Source organism: Diospyros lotus, chromosome 6 (genome assembly GCF_014633365.1).
Source record: "Diospyros lotus cultivar Yz01 chromosome 6, ASM1463336v1, whole genome shotgun sequence".
NCBI lineage: Eukaryota > Viridiplantae > Streptophyta > Magnoliopsida > Ericales > Ebenaceae > Diospyros > Diospyros lotus.
The window spans coordinates 27,022,953-27,038,221 of record NC_068343.1 but is presented as its reverse complement, the minus strand read 5'-3'; positions in this window follow the sequence as shown (position 1 = coordinate 27,038,221).

Below are 15,269 nucleotides of genomic sequence, written 5' to 3'. Positions count from 1 at the left end.
AAACGATGGATCCGGGTGAGTCTGCGGGCATAGCCATCGGATGTTCTGGTAATCCCGGGCCGACTCGTGGTCATAGGCACCAGATTGCGACTGGATGACTCGTGGTCAAAGTGATCAAACTTTTACCGAAGTTGGAGAGATCCCATTAATGTCCTGTAGCTGGGTATTTATAGGGCACGATTCTCAAGGGTGTCTGGCTGTCGACACGTGGCGTTTTCTCAATGGGGACAACTTCAAGGAAGAAGGGGGATCACCACGAACTTGCCGCAAGGCAACTTGCGGTAGGGTGCCGTGAGGCTAGCCCTCGTGGCCAGCCAACAAATGGCCGCAAGGCTCAGCCTTGCGGCCAACTTTTGGGCCGCAAGGCTGGTAGCCTTGCGACAAGCTAATAAGCGGCTACAAGGCTGGCAGCCTTGTGACCATCCATTAAGCGACCTGCTTTTGTGGGGCCTGCCATAAAGCGGTCGCAAGGCATCAGCCTTGCGGCTAGCCCTCCGTGGGGCCGCAAGGCTTCAGCCTTGCAGCCATCCAATAAGCGGCTGCAAGGCTGAGCCTTGCGGCCAGCATTTATGGGGCCGCAAGGCTGATGCCTTGTGGCCATCCTCATTCCTCTATTTTAATTCATTTGTAGAAAAAATCTCTCATTTTTTTCTACCAATTTTTCTTGGCACAACAACACGTACAACAAAAAAAAAAAATGTGGACGAGCTGCCTTGGTAAGATATTCTCCTTTCTTTCTTGCGGACGAACTGCCATTTTTGCATGGCATGCCTTGGGGATATCCACTTATTTTCTTCCACGCAAAATAATAGGTGCGTTAAGGCAATATATATATTCTAGCATATACTCGTGCGTAAAGGCACGATATAAATAATATTAAAATTAAAATACAATTATAATTTATATATATTATGTTAAAATTTGTGAAGAATTTATAACAATTTTGCTTGTATTAAATGCTCTTCAAAACTCAAATAACAAACAAACATATAAGATTTATAATGTTCACCAATATTACAAATCAAAATATAAGAGCAAGTAAAAAAAAGAAAATTGTAAACACTAAATAAAAAATAAAAATTAAATTTATTTTATACTTGTTAACTTTTTATAATAAAAAGAAAAAAATTACTAAATGTATATAATAAAGCACATCAATAAATGCTCTACAATCTGAACAAATTAAATTAAAAATTAAATATTAAATAATACATACTAGCCTGTATTCTATAATTCTAAACAAATCAAATAAAAAAAATTAAATATCAAATAATGCACAACAACTAGTACTTTACAATCTAAAAGAAATTAAAATTAAATTGCACACTAGTTAATGTTACTGACATTTGTAGTGGCAAAAAAAAAAAATTACTACAATAGAATTTGTAGAGAGGGAAAGCTGGATTCGAGGCAGAGCGAGGTTGACAGCTGGCAGGAGTCTATTGATGGAGATAGGCATTGGGTAGCTTTGGTCCTTGATGTACTGACCAAGGTCTTAGACAAACCTTTGAGGGTACCTTCGGTATTGCTCGAGATTGGCCTCTTGTGTGCTCGGGGCATATTTGAGCTCACAGACACAAGTTAGAAGGCACGTGGGGATTCCTCACCCTCGTATGGCCTTCGATGCTTAAGTTAGTACTGATAGGAAAGCAGTACAATAGACAAGTAAAGCATGATATAGAGCTTTTATACCTTTCCCGGCAAGGGAGGGTTGATCTTGGTACTGTTACACGGAACAGGGATGGACATGTACGTTAGTAGCATTCAGACGAGCTTAAGAGGAATCCCTCTTGGAGGGTCAGACTGCCTAGGGCGTTCTTCGGGAGAAGGTAGGCCTCATGGCGGGCTGCTGAAGCAGGGTCTTGATCCCTAAGAGACTCACTCGACAACGTCCGGGTTAATATAATGCTCACGAGTATGATTCCTCATGTAGTGTGCATGTGGCTGAGATACATGTCATGGTAATGCTTGTATAAGCTCTATGTACATCCATACATAATAAGGGAAAATATCCATTTAGCATACATATGTTTATATACACATTACTTTGCACACAAAGTGCCCCCGTGAATATACAGGCGATACATATACGCATTGTATATCGAAGCATCCCCCTGGCTAAAGACGCATGCCCCATATGCACACACACACACACACATATATATATACATATTGGTACACACACGCAGAGAAACAAGGAGAGAGAGAGAAAGCCTCTCGGGAAGAAGCCTTCCCGAGAGTAGCATGCCACCTCCGAGAGGCGACTTCCCCAAAGCTGGACCTGCCGAGAGAGGAAACATGGCCGATGGGGACTACGGAGAGGAGAAAAGTGGCCATAGACGAGAGGCTCGCGGAGGGGCTTGAAAGTTGCTGAGAGAGAAGGAGATCTCTCGGAGAGGCTGAAAGCAAAGCTTCTCTGAGAGAGACCACCGGGAGAAGGAGAGCTTTTTGCTGAAAGCTACTGCCGCGAGATTACCATGGCTGGGAGATCATACCAAGAGGAGAACGCTGAGGAGGAAGACTCTCCGAGGGGCACAGGTCCTCTCCGAGAGAACCACTTTGCTTCCGAGAGAGAGAGATCCTCTCCGAGAGAGAAAAATCTCTCTCGGAGAGAGATTGACACAGAGAAAACGAGAGAGCGAGTGCGGGAGAGAGAGAGGGAGCTGATGAACAGTCCCCTTCTCCCTTGTCTTCTTCCCCATTTATACTCCTTGGACTTCTCTCTTATTACATTTTCACCCTTCCCCTAAGTTTGGCCTTGTTACACTTGGGCCCTCATATTCTATATTATCCATTTGGTTTCCAATTTAAATAATTTCTTCGCCGTTCAACCATGATTTTCTAGGGATTGAAAGCTCGAACTTGGGACTACTTTTGGGATTCACTCGCCTAGGACAAATGACTAAAATACCCCTAGGCGCCCAATGACCAAAATACCCATAGGCGTCAAAATGACCGAAACACCCTTAGGTGGGCGTATAGGTGTCAAAAGGGTCGGCCCGGTCCGGCCCGAGTCGGCCCACGGGCTTTTTAAACGGGCCGGGCCGGCCCTTTTATTAAAAGGGCCGGGCCGGGCCCGAGCCCTTTTATCATTGATAGGGCCCGGCCTGGCCCACGGCCCCCCTACAAAGGGGTCGGGCCGGGCCAGCCCGTGGGCTAGAGGGCCGAGCTGGGCCCTTAGCCCACAGGGCCTAACGGGCCGGGGCCGGCCCTTTTTTTTTCTTTTTTTTTTAAATAATTTTTTTTAAAATAATACATATAATATATACATATATAAAAATTAATTTGTTTCTTTTTAAAATATTTTCTATCTTAATTCTTAAGTTTTAAATATTATTTCATTATTTTATATGCCTTATAATTTTTTTTGTGAATTGATATGAAAAGTAATGTACATATAAAAAGGAGAATGTTTATTTATAATTGAAATATATAAAAAATTTAACTTAAAAATTTTAAATAAATTAATTGATGGTTATTATTTATATATATTGTGAAATTAATTTTTTTAATATCCAATATCAATAATTACTAAATAATAACAAAATTAAAAAAAAAATGAGTAAGGGCCTTACTGTCCCATAAGGGCCTCATGGGCCGGGCCCATAAGGGCCCAACGAGCCACGGGCCGGGCCGGGCCGGGCCGTGGGCCCAATTTCTTTGGCCCAGCCCGTATGAACAGTAACGGGCCGGGCCAAAGCCCGGCCCTTTTGACACCTCTAGGTGGGCGTTCGAGAATTCTATGGCACAACAACATTAAAGAGGGAACCCCGGTTTGGGGTCAGAGAACCTTAGGTTCCCAACCGTGAGTGGTCGGGAACCCTTTGATTTTTATATTACTTTAATTAAAAAAGATTTTATTATAATAAAATAAAAAATAAAATTAATAAAATAAAAATAGATTTAAAAAAAATACGAATAAATGAATTATTTTTGAATATCTGTATCTTTAAGTCACTCAATTTCACAATTCTTTAACCAATTTCACGTTTCTTTAAGTATCAAAGATTCAACACCTAAAGATAAAAATATTAAATTTTGAATTAAACTTTCTACTTTGATATTATTATTAATATTAAATGCTATAGTGCCACATCCGAATGTTAGACACAAAGGGTGAGAAACCCATGTGAGTGACATCCGAATGTGTGACCTCTCCGTTCAAATGCTTCCCCAAACCATTTGAATGCATCATGCCTCATCCAAATGTGGCCAAGCTTCCAACACATCCGAATGGCTCAAGCCTCATTCAGATGTCTTAGTTTAAACACTACATTTTTATTCTTTATACACTCGATCACATCCACATCACTTACACATAACACTCAAACAAGTTACACCTAACATCAACATTCCAATTCATTAAATCCCATAACATTACATTTGCCTTATTTTTACAATCAGATTAACATCAAGGCATGCAAAATCATTTTCGAGTCCCAACATTTGCCTTATTTTAAAAAAATATATATTATTATGTAAAAAAATTTTGGATTGGGGAAATTTATCTATATTTTCTATATAATTTTTTTTTTTGATCTTGTGTTGTTGGAGATTTGAGCAGCCAAAGATGACTCATTGTCGGAGACTCGTGGGGAGGTAGTGACTTCATGAATGGTGGCCATGTCTCAAAAAAGATGACTAATTTAATCAATTATTTAAATAAAGTTTTACACTAAAAATAACAAATTATAAATGTCAATTTTTTAAAAATTAAAAAATAAAAAATTACACTATTGGTATTTTTTTATTTAAAAATTTTAAATAAAATGAAGTCTTGATATTTAGAAATTAAAAAATTGTATATTAATTTTTTTAAAAATTAAATTTTTAAAAAATAAAAATTTTAATTTTTTTTGAGATAAACGTTAAGTTGAATATAAAAATTTAAAAATTTCACATTAGGTTGAATATAAACGTTGTAATGAAATCTGATGAATGGAACTACACTATATTTGATTATTTACTTGATTTGGTATGAATTTTGAACCAAAAATATTTGTTGGAATATGGTTTGGGGAAGGGATATGTAATGAAATGGTTGAGGAATGATGGATGAAGCACAGGTGGAGTATGCGCTTCAAGTGCCATGGTATGCTAGCTTGCCTCATATAGAGACATGGTTCTATTTGGAGCAATACGGCGACGAAAATGATGTCTGGGAAAACCTTGTACAGGTAATTACCTTTTACTTTTGTTTTATATAGGATAATGATAATAATGTTACATAAATTCACTGATTAGTCAGCCGGTGGCTTAAATGAATGTTAAATATTAAAAATTTAAATAAAATCTTGGAATGAATTAGCTAATTCTCCATTCATGGCAGGATGTCGTACGTTAACAACGACGCCTATCTGGAGCTTGCGAAATTGGATTACGATAATTGACAGGGAATATACATACAATAAAAGGAAAGTTGAAACAAAAAATGCAGGAAATATATATAAATATATATATATACATGATATCGGACGGCGACATCAGTGTCAGCTTGCCCCATGTGACCGCTAAACCCGACCCAAGTAAAAGCACAAGAGGAGAGAGAGACACACGGTGGCACCCAAGGGGAAACACCCTTCTTTCCTTTCATGGCCTCTTTTTGGAGATGTAACTTTGTGATTTCAAAAGCAAAATATAACATTACTATATATATAATCACCATTACCTCCAGTTGAGTGATTGATAAAGAAGGAAGAGAGAACATGAAGATCATAATGCTTCCATGGCTAGCCCATAGCCATGTAAACCCTTGCCTAGAATTAGCCAAGAAACTCGTAGACAGAAGCTTCCACGTCTATTTCTGCTCAACAATCGTCAATCTAAGCTCCATCAATGGCAGAATGTTTGGCACCTACTCCAAATCCATCCAGCTAGTGGAGCTCGCCCTCCCATCATCGTCGGAGCTGCCGCCGCACTGCCACACCACCAACGGCCTCCTATCCCACCTCATGTCCACCCTCAAAACCGCCTTTGAGCAGGCCAAGCCTTCTCTTCCATCCTCTTGTCACTATTTCCTCCACACTCTATAACACCCGGTGTTACCCGTGTTAAAAGAATGAGAAAGGAAGTCAGAAACTTTCAAAAATGCCTTTGAGAAAGTAATGGATCCTTGAGAAGAAGGGTGCCCCGAGAGAGGGGCATTTTGGGTAATTTGGATAATGAAGTCCAATAAATGGGTAATTTGGTAAATTGAAAATAATTCGTAGGAGGAATTAAATTGTGAAGAATGGGAAAATAGTGGATATTAAATTATTTGAGAAAATAATTAATTTTTCCTAAAAATTGGTGAATAAATGTGGGGATGCCACATGGATGGTTGAGATGGAATCTTGGAAGCCAAGTATGGTGTCTTAGAGTGACACATGGCATTATGTGGTCCAAGATAAATGGAGAGATTTAAATAAATACAAAAGAAATTATATTAATCTTTCAAGCATTTAATGAGGGGCATGATGGTGGTGAATTAAAGAAAACCCCAAAAGAAAATGGGAAATTAGTCACCCATTAATGTTTGAAAAATATGGGATTTTTTTAAAGGGGAAAGGAAATGAATTATGTCATTCATTCTTTGAAAATTATCTCCATTTATTAAATGTTGAGAAATTAACAAATCCAATGGATGGGACTAATCCTTGAGTGGGATTTGTGATCCAATGGTGATTATTTATTCTTGGATCATGGCATGGATGGTCAATGTGTATATTTATGTAATTGTGGGAAGGCACATATCAATATATGTGTGTGTGCATATGTGTAGATATTTTGGAATAAATGAGAGATTAAAATGATTTAAAAATGAAATTATAATTGTCTCTCAAAGCATTTATGAAGGCCATTATGATGTTGGGGAAAAAGATAAATGGAAAAGAAAGAAAAATGGTCACCATTAATGCTTGAAAATATGGTGATTTATATAAATGAAAAAGGAGGGATTTATGTCTCTCAAAAGTGATGGGTGTGTTGTATCATATTTTTTGGTATATAAGAAAATGTGTGTGATGCAAACCTATCCTTGTGAAAATCATATTTTGAAATAAGCTTTCATATTTCGAAAACATGCATGAATATTTTTAGCGCAAATGCTTAAATGATAAAAAATCTAATCTCATGCAAGATGTTTCGAAACCAAGGTTTTATGTTTCGAAACATTGTTCTGTTATGTTTCTATACATATTCGAAATGCTCTTTGATATGTTTGAATAAATTTAATTTTTTATGCATCATGTTTCGAAACATTAGTCTGTCAGGTTTCTAAACATGTTTTGAAATGTATATTGATAAGGTCTCAAGTTTTGCTAAATCTATATGTTGTATTTCGAAACCTATATAGTATGTTTCGAAACCTCTGTCAATAGTGTATCCCTGTTCAACATGTTTTGAAACATGTTTCTGATGTATGTTTCGAAACCTTCTTTACATATTTCAAAACATCTGACTCTGTCAGAAGAATTTAAAAAAATTATGTCATGATTTTGCACTTTATTTCAAAAGCTATTTTTAAAAGCCTATTTTTAAAATTATCCCCATTCCCTGATGATTTAATTTCAAATATGCTTTAAGAGGAGAATAAAATAAAATCATTTTGTTTTTAAAGAGATGTTTTTCACTCATTTTGTCTCTTGGTGCATATCCAGCTGTAAAGGCTGTATGTTTCGAAACCTCTGTGTAAAAATGTGTTGTTTCGAAACCTAATAAGTATGTTTCAAAACCTACTTCTTTTATCTTGTCTCTAAAGGTTATAATTAGCCAAAAGTCTATCTTTTTGTTATATATATCAACTCTTTGAAGACAAGAAAACTCTCTCATAAGCATACACAAGTTTACACATCTATAATAGATTTTTGCCACGAGCATAAGCGAACGAAGCTCTTCTAACGAACTCTCAAGGAAGATCTTTTCAATCATTTCTTGGTGTGCATTGTGGTGCAAAAGGAGAAGCAAGCTAAAACTAAAGCTCTCATTCCTTTAATCTCTCCTTACTCCATACCAATAAGTTTATTATAACTATTTGGTAAGGTATTTTTAATTATATTCAAATTGTTAGGTTGTAAAAGATAAGTGTTATTTATCTTGTGGTAAGATTTGAGTTGAGCCCATAAAAACGCATTGTGTAAGGTTTTAGGGTGAACCGTAGTAAAATCCTTGGTGTCATTGATCGCTAGTGAAAGTGATTGTGGTTTGCAAATCCTTCAATTGAGTAAAAGCTTGAAGGTAGTGGAGTAGGCAAGTTGCCGAACCACTATAAATCTTGTGTGTACTTAATTTCTCATTCATACTTGTTGTTATCCTTGTTCATGTTTTTTTAAAAAATCATTTTTGAAAACCTAAAGGAGTTTCAAAATTCACAAATCAGTGAGTAAGGTTTTGAAACATACTTATCTATATTTCGAAACATACTTAGTAGAAAAGTTAATTTCGAAACATACTCTCTCAAGTTTCGAAACATAGTGTCCTGCAAGCCAAAGTTTTTTAACTTGATAAAAATTTACCCAAATCCCAATTCACCCCTTCTTGGGATATACTTGCCATTATATAGAACTAACAATTGGTATCAGAGCGAGGTCTCTAAGTGTTTTATAGGTTTAACCACCAAAGAGAAAATATTCAAATGGCATTCAACACCAACTTCAAGTTGGAAGGACAAAACACCTCAAGGCTACCCTATTTCGACGGTTCAAACTATACCTACTGGAAAACAAGAATGAGGTATTTCTTGATGCAAAATACTGAACTATATACATGTATATCTAGTACAGTTACACTTTCGGAACCTCCTACGGAAACTTGGAATGAACAACAAAAACAAACCAATGAGTTAAATGCTAGAGCTGTCAATATATTAAATTGTGCATTAAGTCCAGCTGAATTTAATAGAATAATTTCATGTACTACGGCAAAAGAAATTTGGGATCACTTAGAAGTAATACATGAAGGAACCAAGAAAGTGAAAAGCACTAAAATTGCGATTCTTACTAGTGAATATCAAAATTTCGTAATGAATACTAGTGAATCCATTAAGGAGATGTTCACAAGGTTTAATAACATTGTAACAAACTTGCAAACTTTAGGAAAAACAATAACAACAGAAGAAAAGGTTCATAAGATCTTAGAAAGCTTACCATCTAGTCGGGAGCCTAAAGTCACGGCCATAGAAGAAGCTAGAGACACATCTACACTTACAATGGATGATTTACCAGGCTCACTATTGACTCATGAGATTAAGCTAAATAGAAAAGAATCAAATGAGCTCAAAATGAAATCCATAGCATTCAAGGCCAAAGAAGAAGACGAAAGTGAAACAAGTGATGAAGATGAAGAACTTACTCTACTCACAAAACGTTTTAATAAGTTTATGAGAAAAGAAAAATTTCCCAAGAGAAAACCATATGAAAACAAGAAATTCTCTAAGGATACTCCTTATGAATTAAAATGTTTTGAGTGTAAGAAACCAAGACATATCAAGGCAGATTGTCCTCAATACAAAAAGCTGAAAAGGAACAGGAAGAAGAAGTCACTAGCTACATTAAATGAAGAAGATTCCCTCTCCTCCAATTCAAGTCAGCAAGAAGAAGCTGCAAATTTTTGTCTTATGGCATAAGAAGAAAATGAGGTAACTTCATGTTCATCTAGTAGCAACTCTCTTTCATTTAATTCCTCACAAGATGAATACAACTTACTTTTAGAAACATATAACAAAGTGTTGGCTAAAAACAAAGTTCTGAAAAATGTCTCAATAATCAAAGAAAAAGAATGTAATGATCTTAGGATTGCATATGATGACTTAGAGCAAATTATTGCACAAAAGAATAATGAAAATGAAAACTTAAAGATCAAACTTTCAAAATTAGAAAAGAAGAACAATGATCTATTAGACTCATTTGAAAAATTATTAGAAGGGAAGAAAAAGCCAGAAATAATTTTGGGAAATCAACAACCATTTGGGGATAAAAGAGGTATTGGATATATAGATGATATGCCATCTACCTCAACAACTAAGTTTGTTAAAGAAAAATCTTTGAACAAACTCCATTCATTTAGAAAACATGTTGTCCAACATAATCAAGATCTCTATAGAAGAACAAGTTTAACTTGTCATTATTGTAACAAGAAAGGACACCGTATCAAGTAATGTTTTTATAGAAAAAATGCTCATAGATTAAATTTGAAGTGGATTCCAAAAGTTAACAATGATGTGTTTACTAACATTGATGGACCCAAAAAGACTTGGGTACCAAAAGTACCAATATGATATGTTTCTTATAGGTAAGCTTGGCATCCAAAGAAGGAAAGAAGAAGTGGTATCTTGATAGTGGATGCACCAAGCACATAACGGGAGACAAGGATCAATTCGTCTCTCTTACCTATAAAGAAGGGGGTAATGTTGTCTATGGGGACAACTCTAAAGGTAAAATTCTTGGCTATGGCACAGTTAGTTTATGTAAAACAAAGATTGAAAATGTATGCCTAGTTGAAGGTTTAAAACACAACTTGCTAAATATAAGCCAATTATGTGATAAAAGACATAGTCACTTTTAAATCAAGCAAATACAAAGTCTATGATTTGAAATCAAATGAACTTATTTTTTCTAGAAATAGACATGGTAATGTATATGTTATTTGGCTTGATGATGTTGTGCTAAAACCTGAAAATTGCCTTATTGCATCAAATTAAAACTTGTCTTGGTTATGGCATAAGAAATTAGGACATGCAATTATGAGCTTAATTGACAAATTGGCTAGAAAACAACTAGTTAGAGGCTTACCCAACATCAACTTTAAAAAGGATCATGTATGTGATATGTGTATGAAAGGAAAACAAACTAGAGCTTCATTTAAACCTATAAATTCAGTTAGCGCAGCTAGACCTTTAGAATTGCTTCACCTAGATTTATTTGGTCCTATGAGAACTCAAAGTTTAGGAGGAAAATCCTATACCCTAGTTATAGTAGATGATTTCTCAAGGTTTACATTGGTGTTTTTTTTAGGAAATAAAAGTGATGCTTTTAAAGCATTCTCTAGATTGTGCAAAAGACTTCAAAATGAACAAGAAATAAAAATAAAACAAATAAGGAGTGTTCATGGTGGAGAATTTGAAAATCAAGAATTTCAATACTTTTGTGAAGAAAACAGAATTCATCATAACTTCTCAGTCTCTAGAACCCCTCAACAAAATGGTGTCGTTGAAAGAAAGAATATAACTCTTATAGAAATGTCTAGAACCATGTTGCTAGAAGGTAGCTTGCGAAAATATTTTTGGGCTGAAGCTGTAAATACAACATGCTATGTTCTAAATAAAGTATCAATAAGGCCTATCATTAAAAGAACCCCATATGAATTATTTAAGCACAATAAACCCAATATTTCATATTTTCATCCTTTTGGGTGCAAGTGTTTCATTCTAAACAACAGAAAAGATCAACTAGGAAAGTTTGATGCTAAAAGTGACGAACGCGTATTCATAGGTTATTCATCTCAAAGAAAAACCTATCGAGTCTTTAACAAAAGAACACTAGTTGTGGAAGAATCAATTCATATAGTGTTTGATGAAAATCTAAGAATAAACAATAATAATGATGATGATCTAGAAGTCATTTCAAATAAGGTAAATCAGATTCGAATCAATGAAAAAGGAGATCAATCTATTATCCAAAATCCTGAAAAACAAAAAGAAGTTTCATTTCCAAGAGAAAGAAACTATGTTAAAGAAAATGAAATTCTAGGAGATCCTAGTAAAGGAGTATCAACTAGATCTTCCCTTAGATTAAACATAGACCTAGTTCTAATCTCTCAAATAGAAACGAAAAATGTTCAAGAAGCTTTAAATGATGATGAATGGGTTAAAGCTATGCAAGATAAGCTAAATCAATTCAAAAAGAATGAACTTTGGTGTCTTGTACCTGAACCTTCAGATCATCCTATCTTGGAACAAAATGGGTCGTTAGAAACAAGCTTGATGAAAGTGGCAATATCATTAGAAATAAAGCTAGATTAGTTGCTCAAGGTTATAGTCAAGAAGAAGGCATAGATTATGATAAAACCTATGTTCTGGTAGCAAGATTGTAAGCTATAAGAATCCTATTATCTTTCTCATGCTACAAGAACTTCACTTTATATCAAATCGATGTTAAAAGTGCATTCTTAAATGGTTTCATTTCGGAGCAAGTGTTTGTAAAACAACCACCCGGCTTTGAAGATCCAAAATATCCAAATCATGTATATAAGCTTACTAAAGCCCTATATGTTAGTGTAGGTGCTCTAGACCTAATCAGATTGGGCATGTTGTACACTGACAATTGTAATCATGTTTATTATTTGAATAAGGAGTTATTCAAATTCACAAGAAGTCATTCTATTAGTTTCTTATTATTATTATGATAACCAAATGAAACTAGATAGAAGTCCATATGATGTATACTGTGATTAATCTATAAAGATGTGAGATGATGCATCACAGTTTCTAGACATCATTAAACGTCCCAAGTCGTGGCAATGTCAAGAATGGACATTGACAATTGCAGTAAGACTTGTATGTGCTATGTTTTTGCTATGTGATAGCAATGGAGGTCTCACACCCACAAGCATGGGGATGCCTAGACAAGTACATAGGTGACCAATGTTGGAGAACGTGTCATTGGACATGACTCGCCATGAGAATCCATTTTGGCTATATGTTGATGGAATTCTCATATGAGATGGGTGTAACTAATCCTTGGACCTGAGGTTGTCACGGTCATCTCATAAGAAGACCGGTATGCTTTGACATCATTTCAATGGGCTTAGACAAAGGCTGCATGTGGGCGATCGTTGGGTATATCGTGAGGCTTATAGAGATGGGTGCATAGCCAAGATGAGACTCGTCTATCCCTTGATAGAGGATGATGTATCTAAGGCACCTTCGGTGGATATTCACTTTAAATCCATGGGCATGGTGAAAGAAATCAATAAGGAGTTATTGATTCGCTTTCTATTAAGTGAAGATATCTGAAAGACCGAAGAAAACTCATGTGATCGTTATCAAGCAACACATCGCCATACTTGAGATCACATAAGATACATTGATGAGAGAATCGTATTACACGGTAACCATGCTCGTGAAAGGTTATTTGTGGATTATGAATCCTTCTGAATAATTGGGTAGGCATGACGCCTTGCTAGAGGCCAATCTTGTCTTATGTGTTCGTACCGACACATTGCCAACATATTCGAAAGCCTAATGAGTCATACGCAATAGGCACGGTCCCTGGCTTAAACTAGGAGAGTGGACGTATGGTTAAGTGAGACACTTCGGCAAGAAGTTGTGCCGTCGTAGGTTCTCACGAAAAAAGAACAAATAGACGTAAAGACGTCGATATGACGAGGAGTCGTCATAATGGAAAGAGTTTCCTAAAATGACAATTGATTAAATTAGGAAGGAGTTTCTAATTTAATAATTTTTTATTTGTTGGAGTGGCAAATGGAAAATAAAATATATTTGGGCTTAAGTTAATATTTGGACTAAATTTGATTTGGGCCAAATATTAAATTAAATATTATATTTGGACTAAATTGGATTTGGGCCAAATATTAAAATAAATATTATATTTGGACTAAATTAGATTTGGGCCAAATATTAAATATTATGTTTGGACTTGAATTAGATTTGGGCCAAAATATTATATAAAAGGATTGGGCCATTTAATTATAATCCTAGTTGGACTAGAATAAACCCATTTAATTTAAGTTCCTAATTGGACTAAATTAAATGGGCCGGCCCATATCCATTAGGGTTTAAGAAACCCTAGACCTCCTTATAAATACCCATTTATGGGTTGCTCAAACCACGAGAGTTTTTGGTGTCATTTTTCAAGAATTGAAAAAACGTATTGCTGTTTACTCTTCCCTGTTTCTTTTGGCATCACTACGAAATGAGGGCATTCTTTTTCCGTCCATACACAAGCCATGCAAAGGAGAAGGAGCTAGCACTCCTATTCCGCTCTCCTTGCCAACGGACGCATGCCGCGTATCACGAGTTAGAGGCCGGACGCTTGGACGTCTCGAATCAGTGAACGACTCGATAATCTAAAGGTTGGATTTATTTATTTTTTTGTGAATGATTTGATTTTGACGTTGATCCAATTGCTAGGATTGGGGTAAGATTCAAAATTTTTGAACTACGCTGCTTGCCCCGTAGAGATCTTGCTTTACTTTCACTATATGGTTTAAAACAAGCTCCTAAAGCTTGGTATGAAAGGCTAAGTAAGTTTCTTATTGAAAATGGATTTGAAAGAGGTAAGGTTGACACAACACTTTTCATTAAAAAGAAAAGAAATGATATGTTGCTTGCCCAAATTTATGTAGATGATATTATTTTTGGATCCTCAAATCTTAAGTTATGTGAAGAGTTTGCCTCAATAATGCAAAACGAGTTTGAAATGAGCATGATGGGAGAATTAACATACTTCCTAGGTCTTCAAATTAGGCAAACGCCTCAATGAACTTATTTAAGCCAAGCTAAGTATGTAAAAGAAATCCTAGCAAAATTTGGTATGAAAGATTGTAAACCTATATCAACCCCTATGAGTGCATCTAGTGTCATTGATAAAGATGAGAAAGGAAAAGCAATGGATCAAAAGCTATATAGAGGGATCATTGGCTCTTTACTATATTTAATGGCCTTTAGGCTTGATATTGTAGTTAGTGTTGGTATATATGCTAGATACTAAGCTGATCCAAAAGAGTCTCACTTGAAAGCCACTAAAAGAATTTTAAGATATATTAAAGGCTCTGAAAACCTAGGTCTATTCTATGCAAAATCAAAAGATTTCAAGCTAAAGGCTTATATCGATGCTGATTATGGTGGATGTAAGATTGATAGAAAGAGTACAAGTGGAATATGCCACTTTCTAGGAAACTCTTTAGTGTCTTGGGGTAGCAAGAAACAAAATACCGTTGCCCTATCCTCAACCAAAGCTGAATATGTAGCAACTAGCTTATGTTGCACACAAGTCCTTTGGATTAAGCATCAACTAGAAGATTATGACATCCACTTGGAAAAAATGCCAATCAAGTGTGATAACACAAGTGCAATAGCTTTATCAAAAAATCCAGTATTCCATGCAGGAACCAAGCATATTGAAATCAAACATCATTTATTAAGGGATCATGTTCAAAAAGAAGATATCACATTGGAATTCGTAGATACAAATAATCAAGTCGCCGATATCTTTACCAAACCATTGGATAACAAAAAGTTTGAACACTTTAGATCATCCCTCAATTTATTGGAA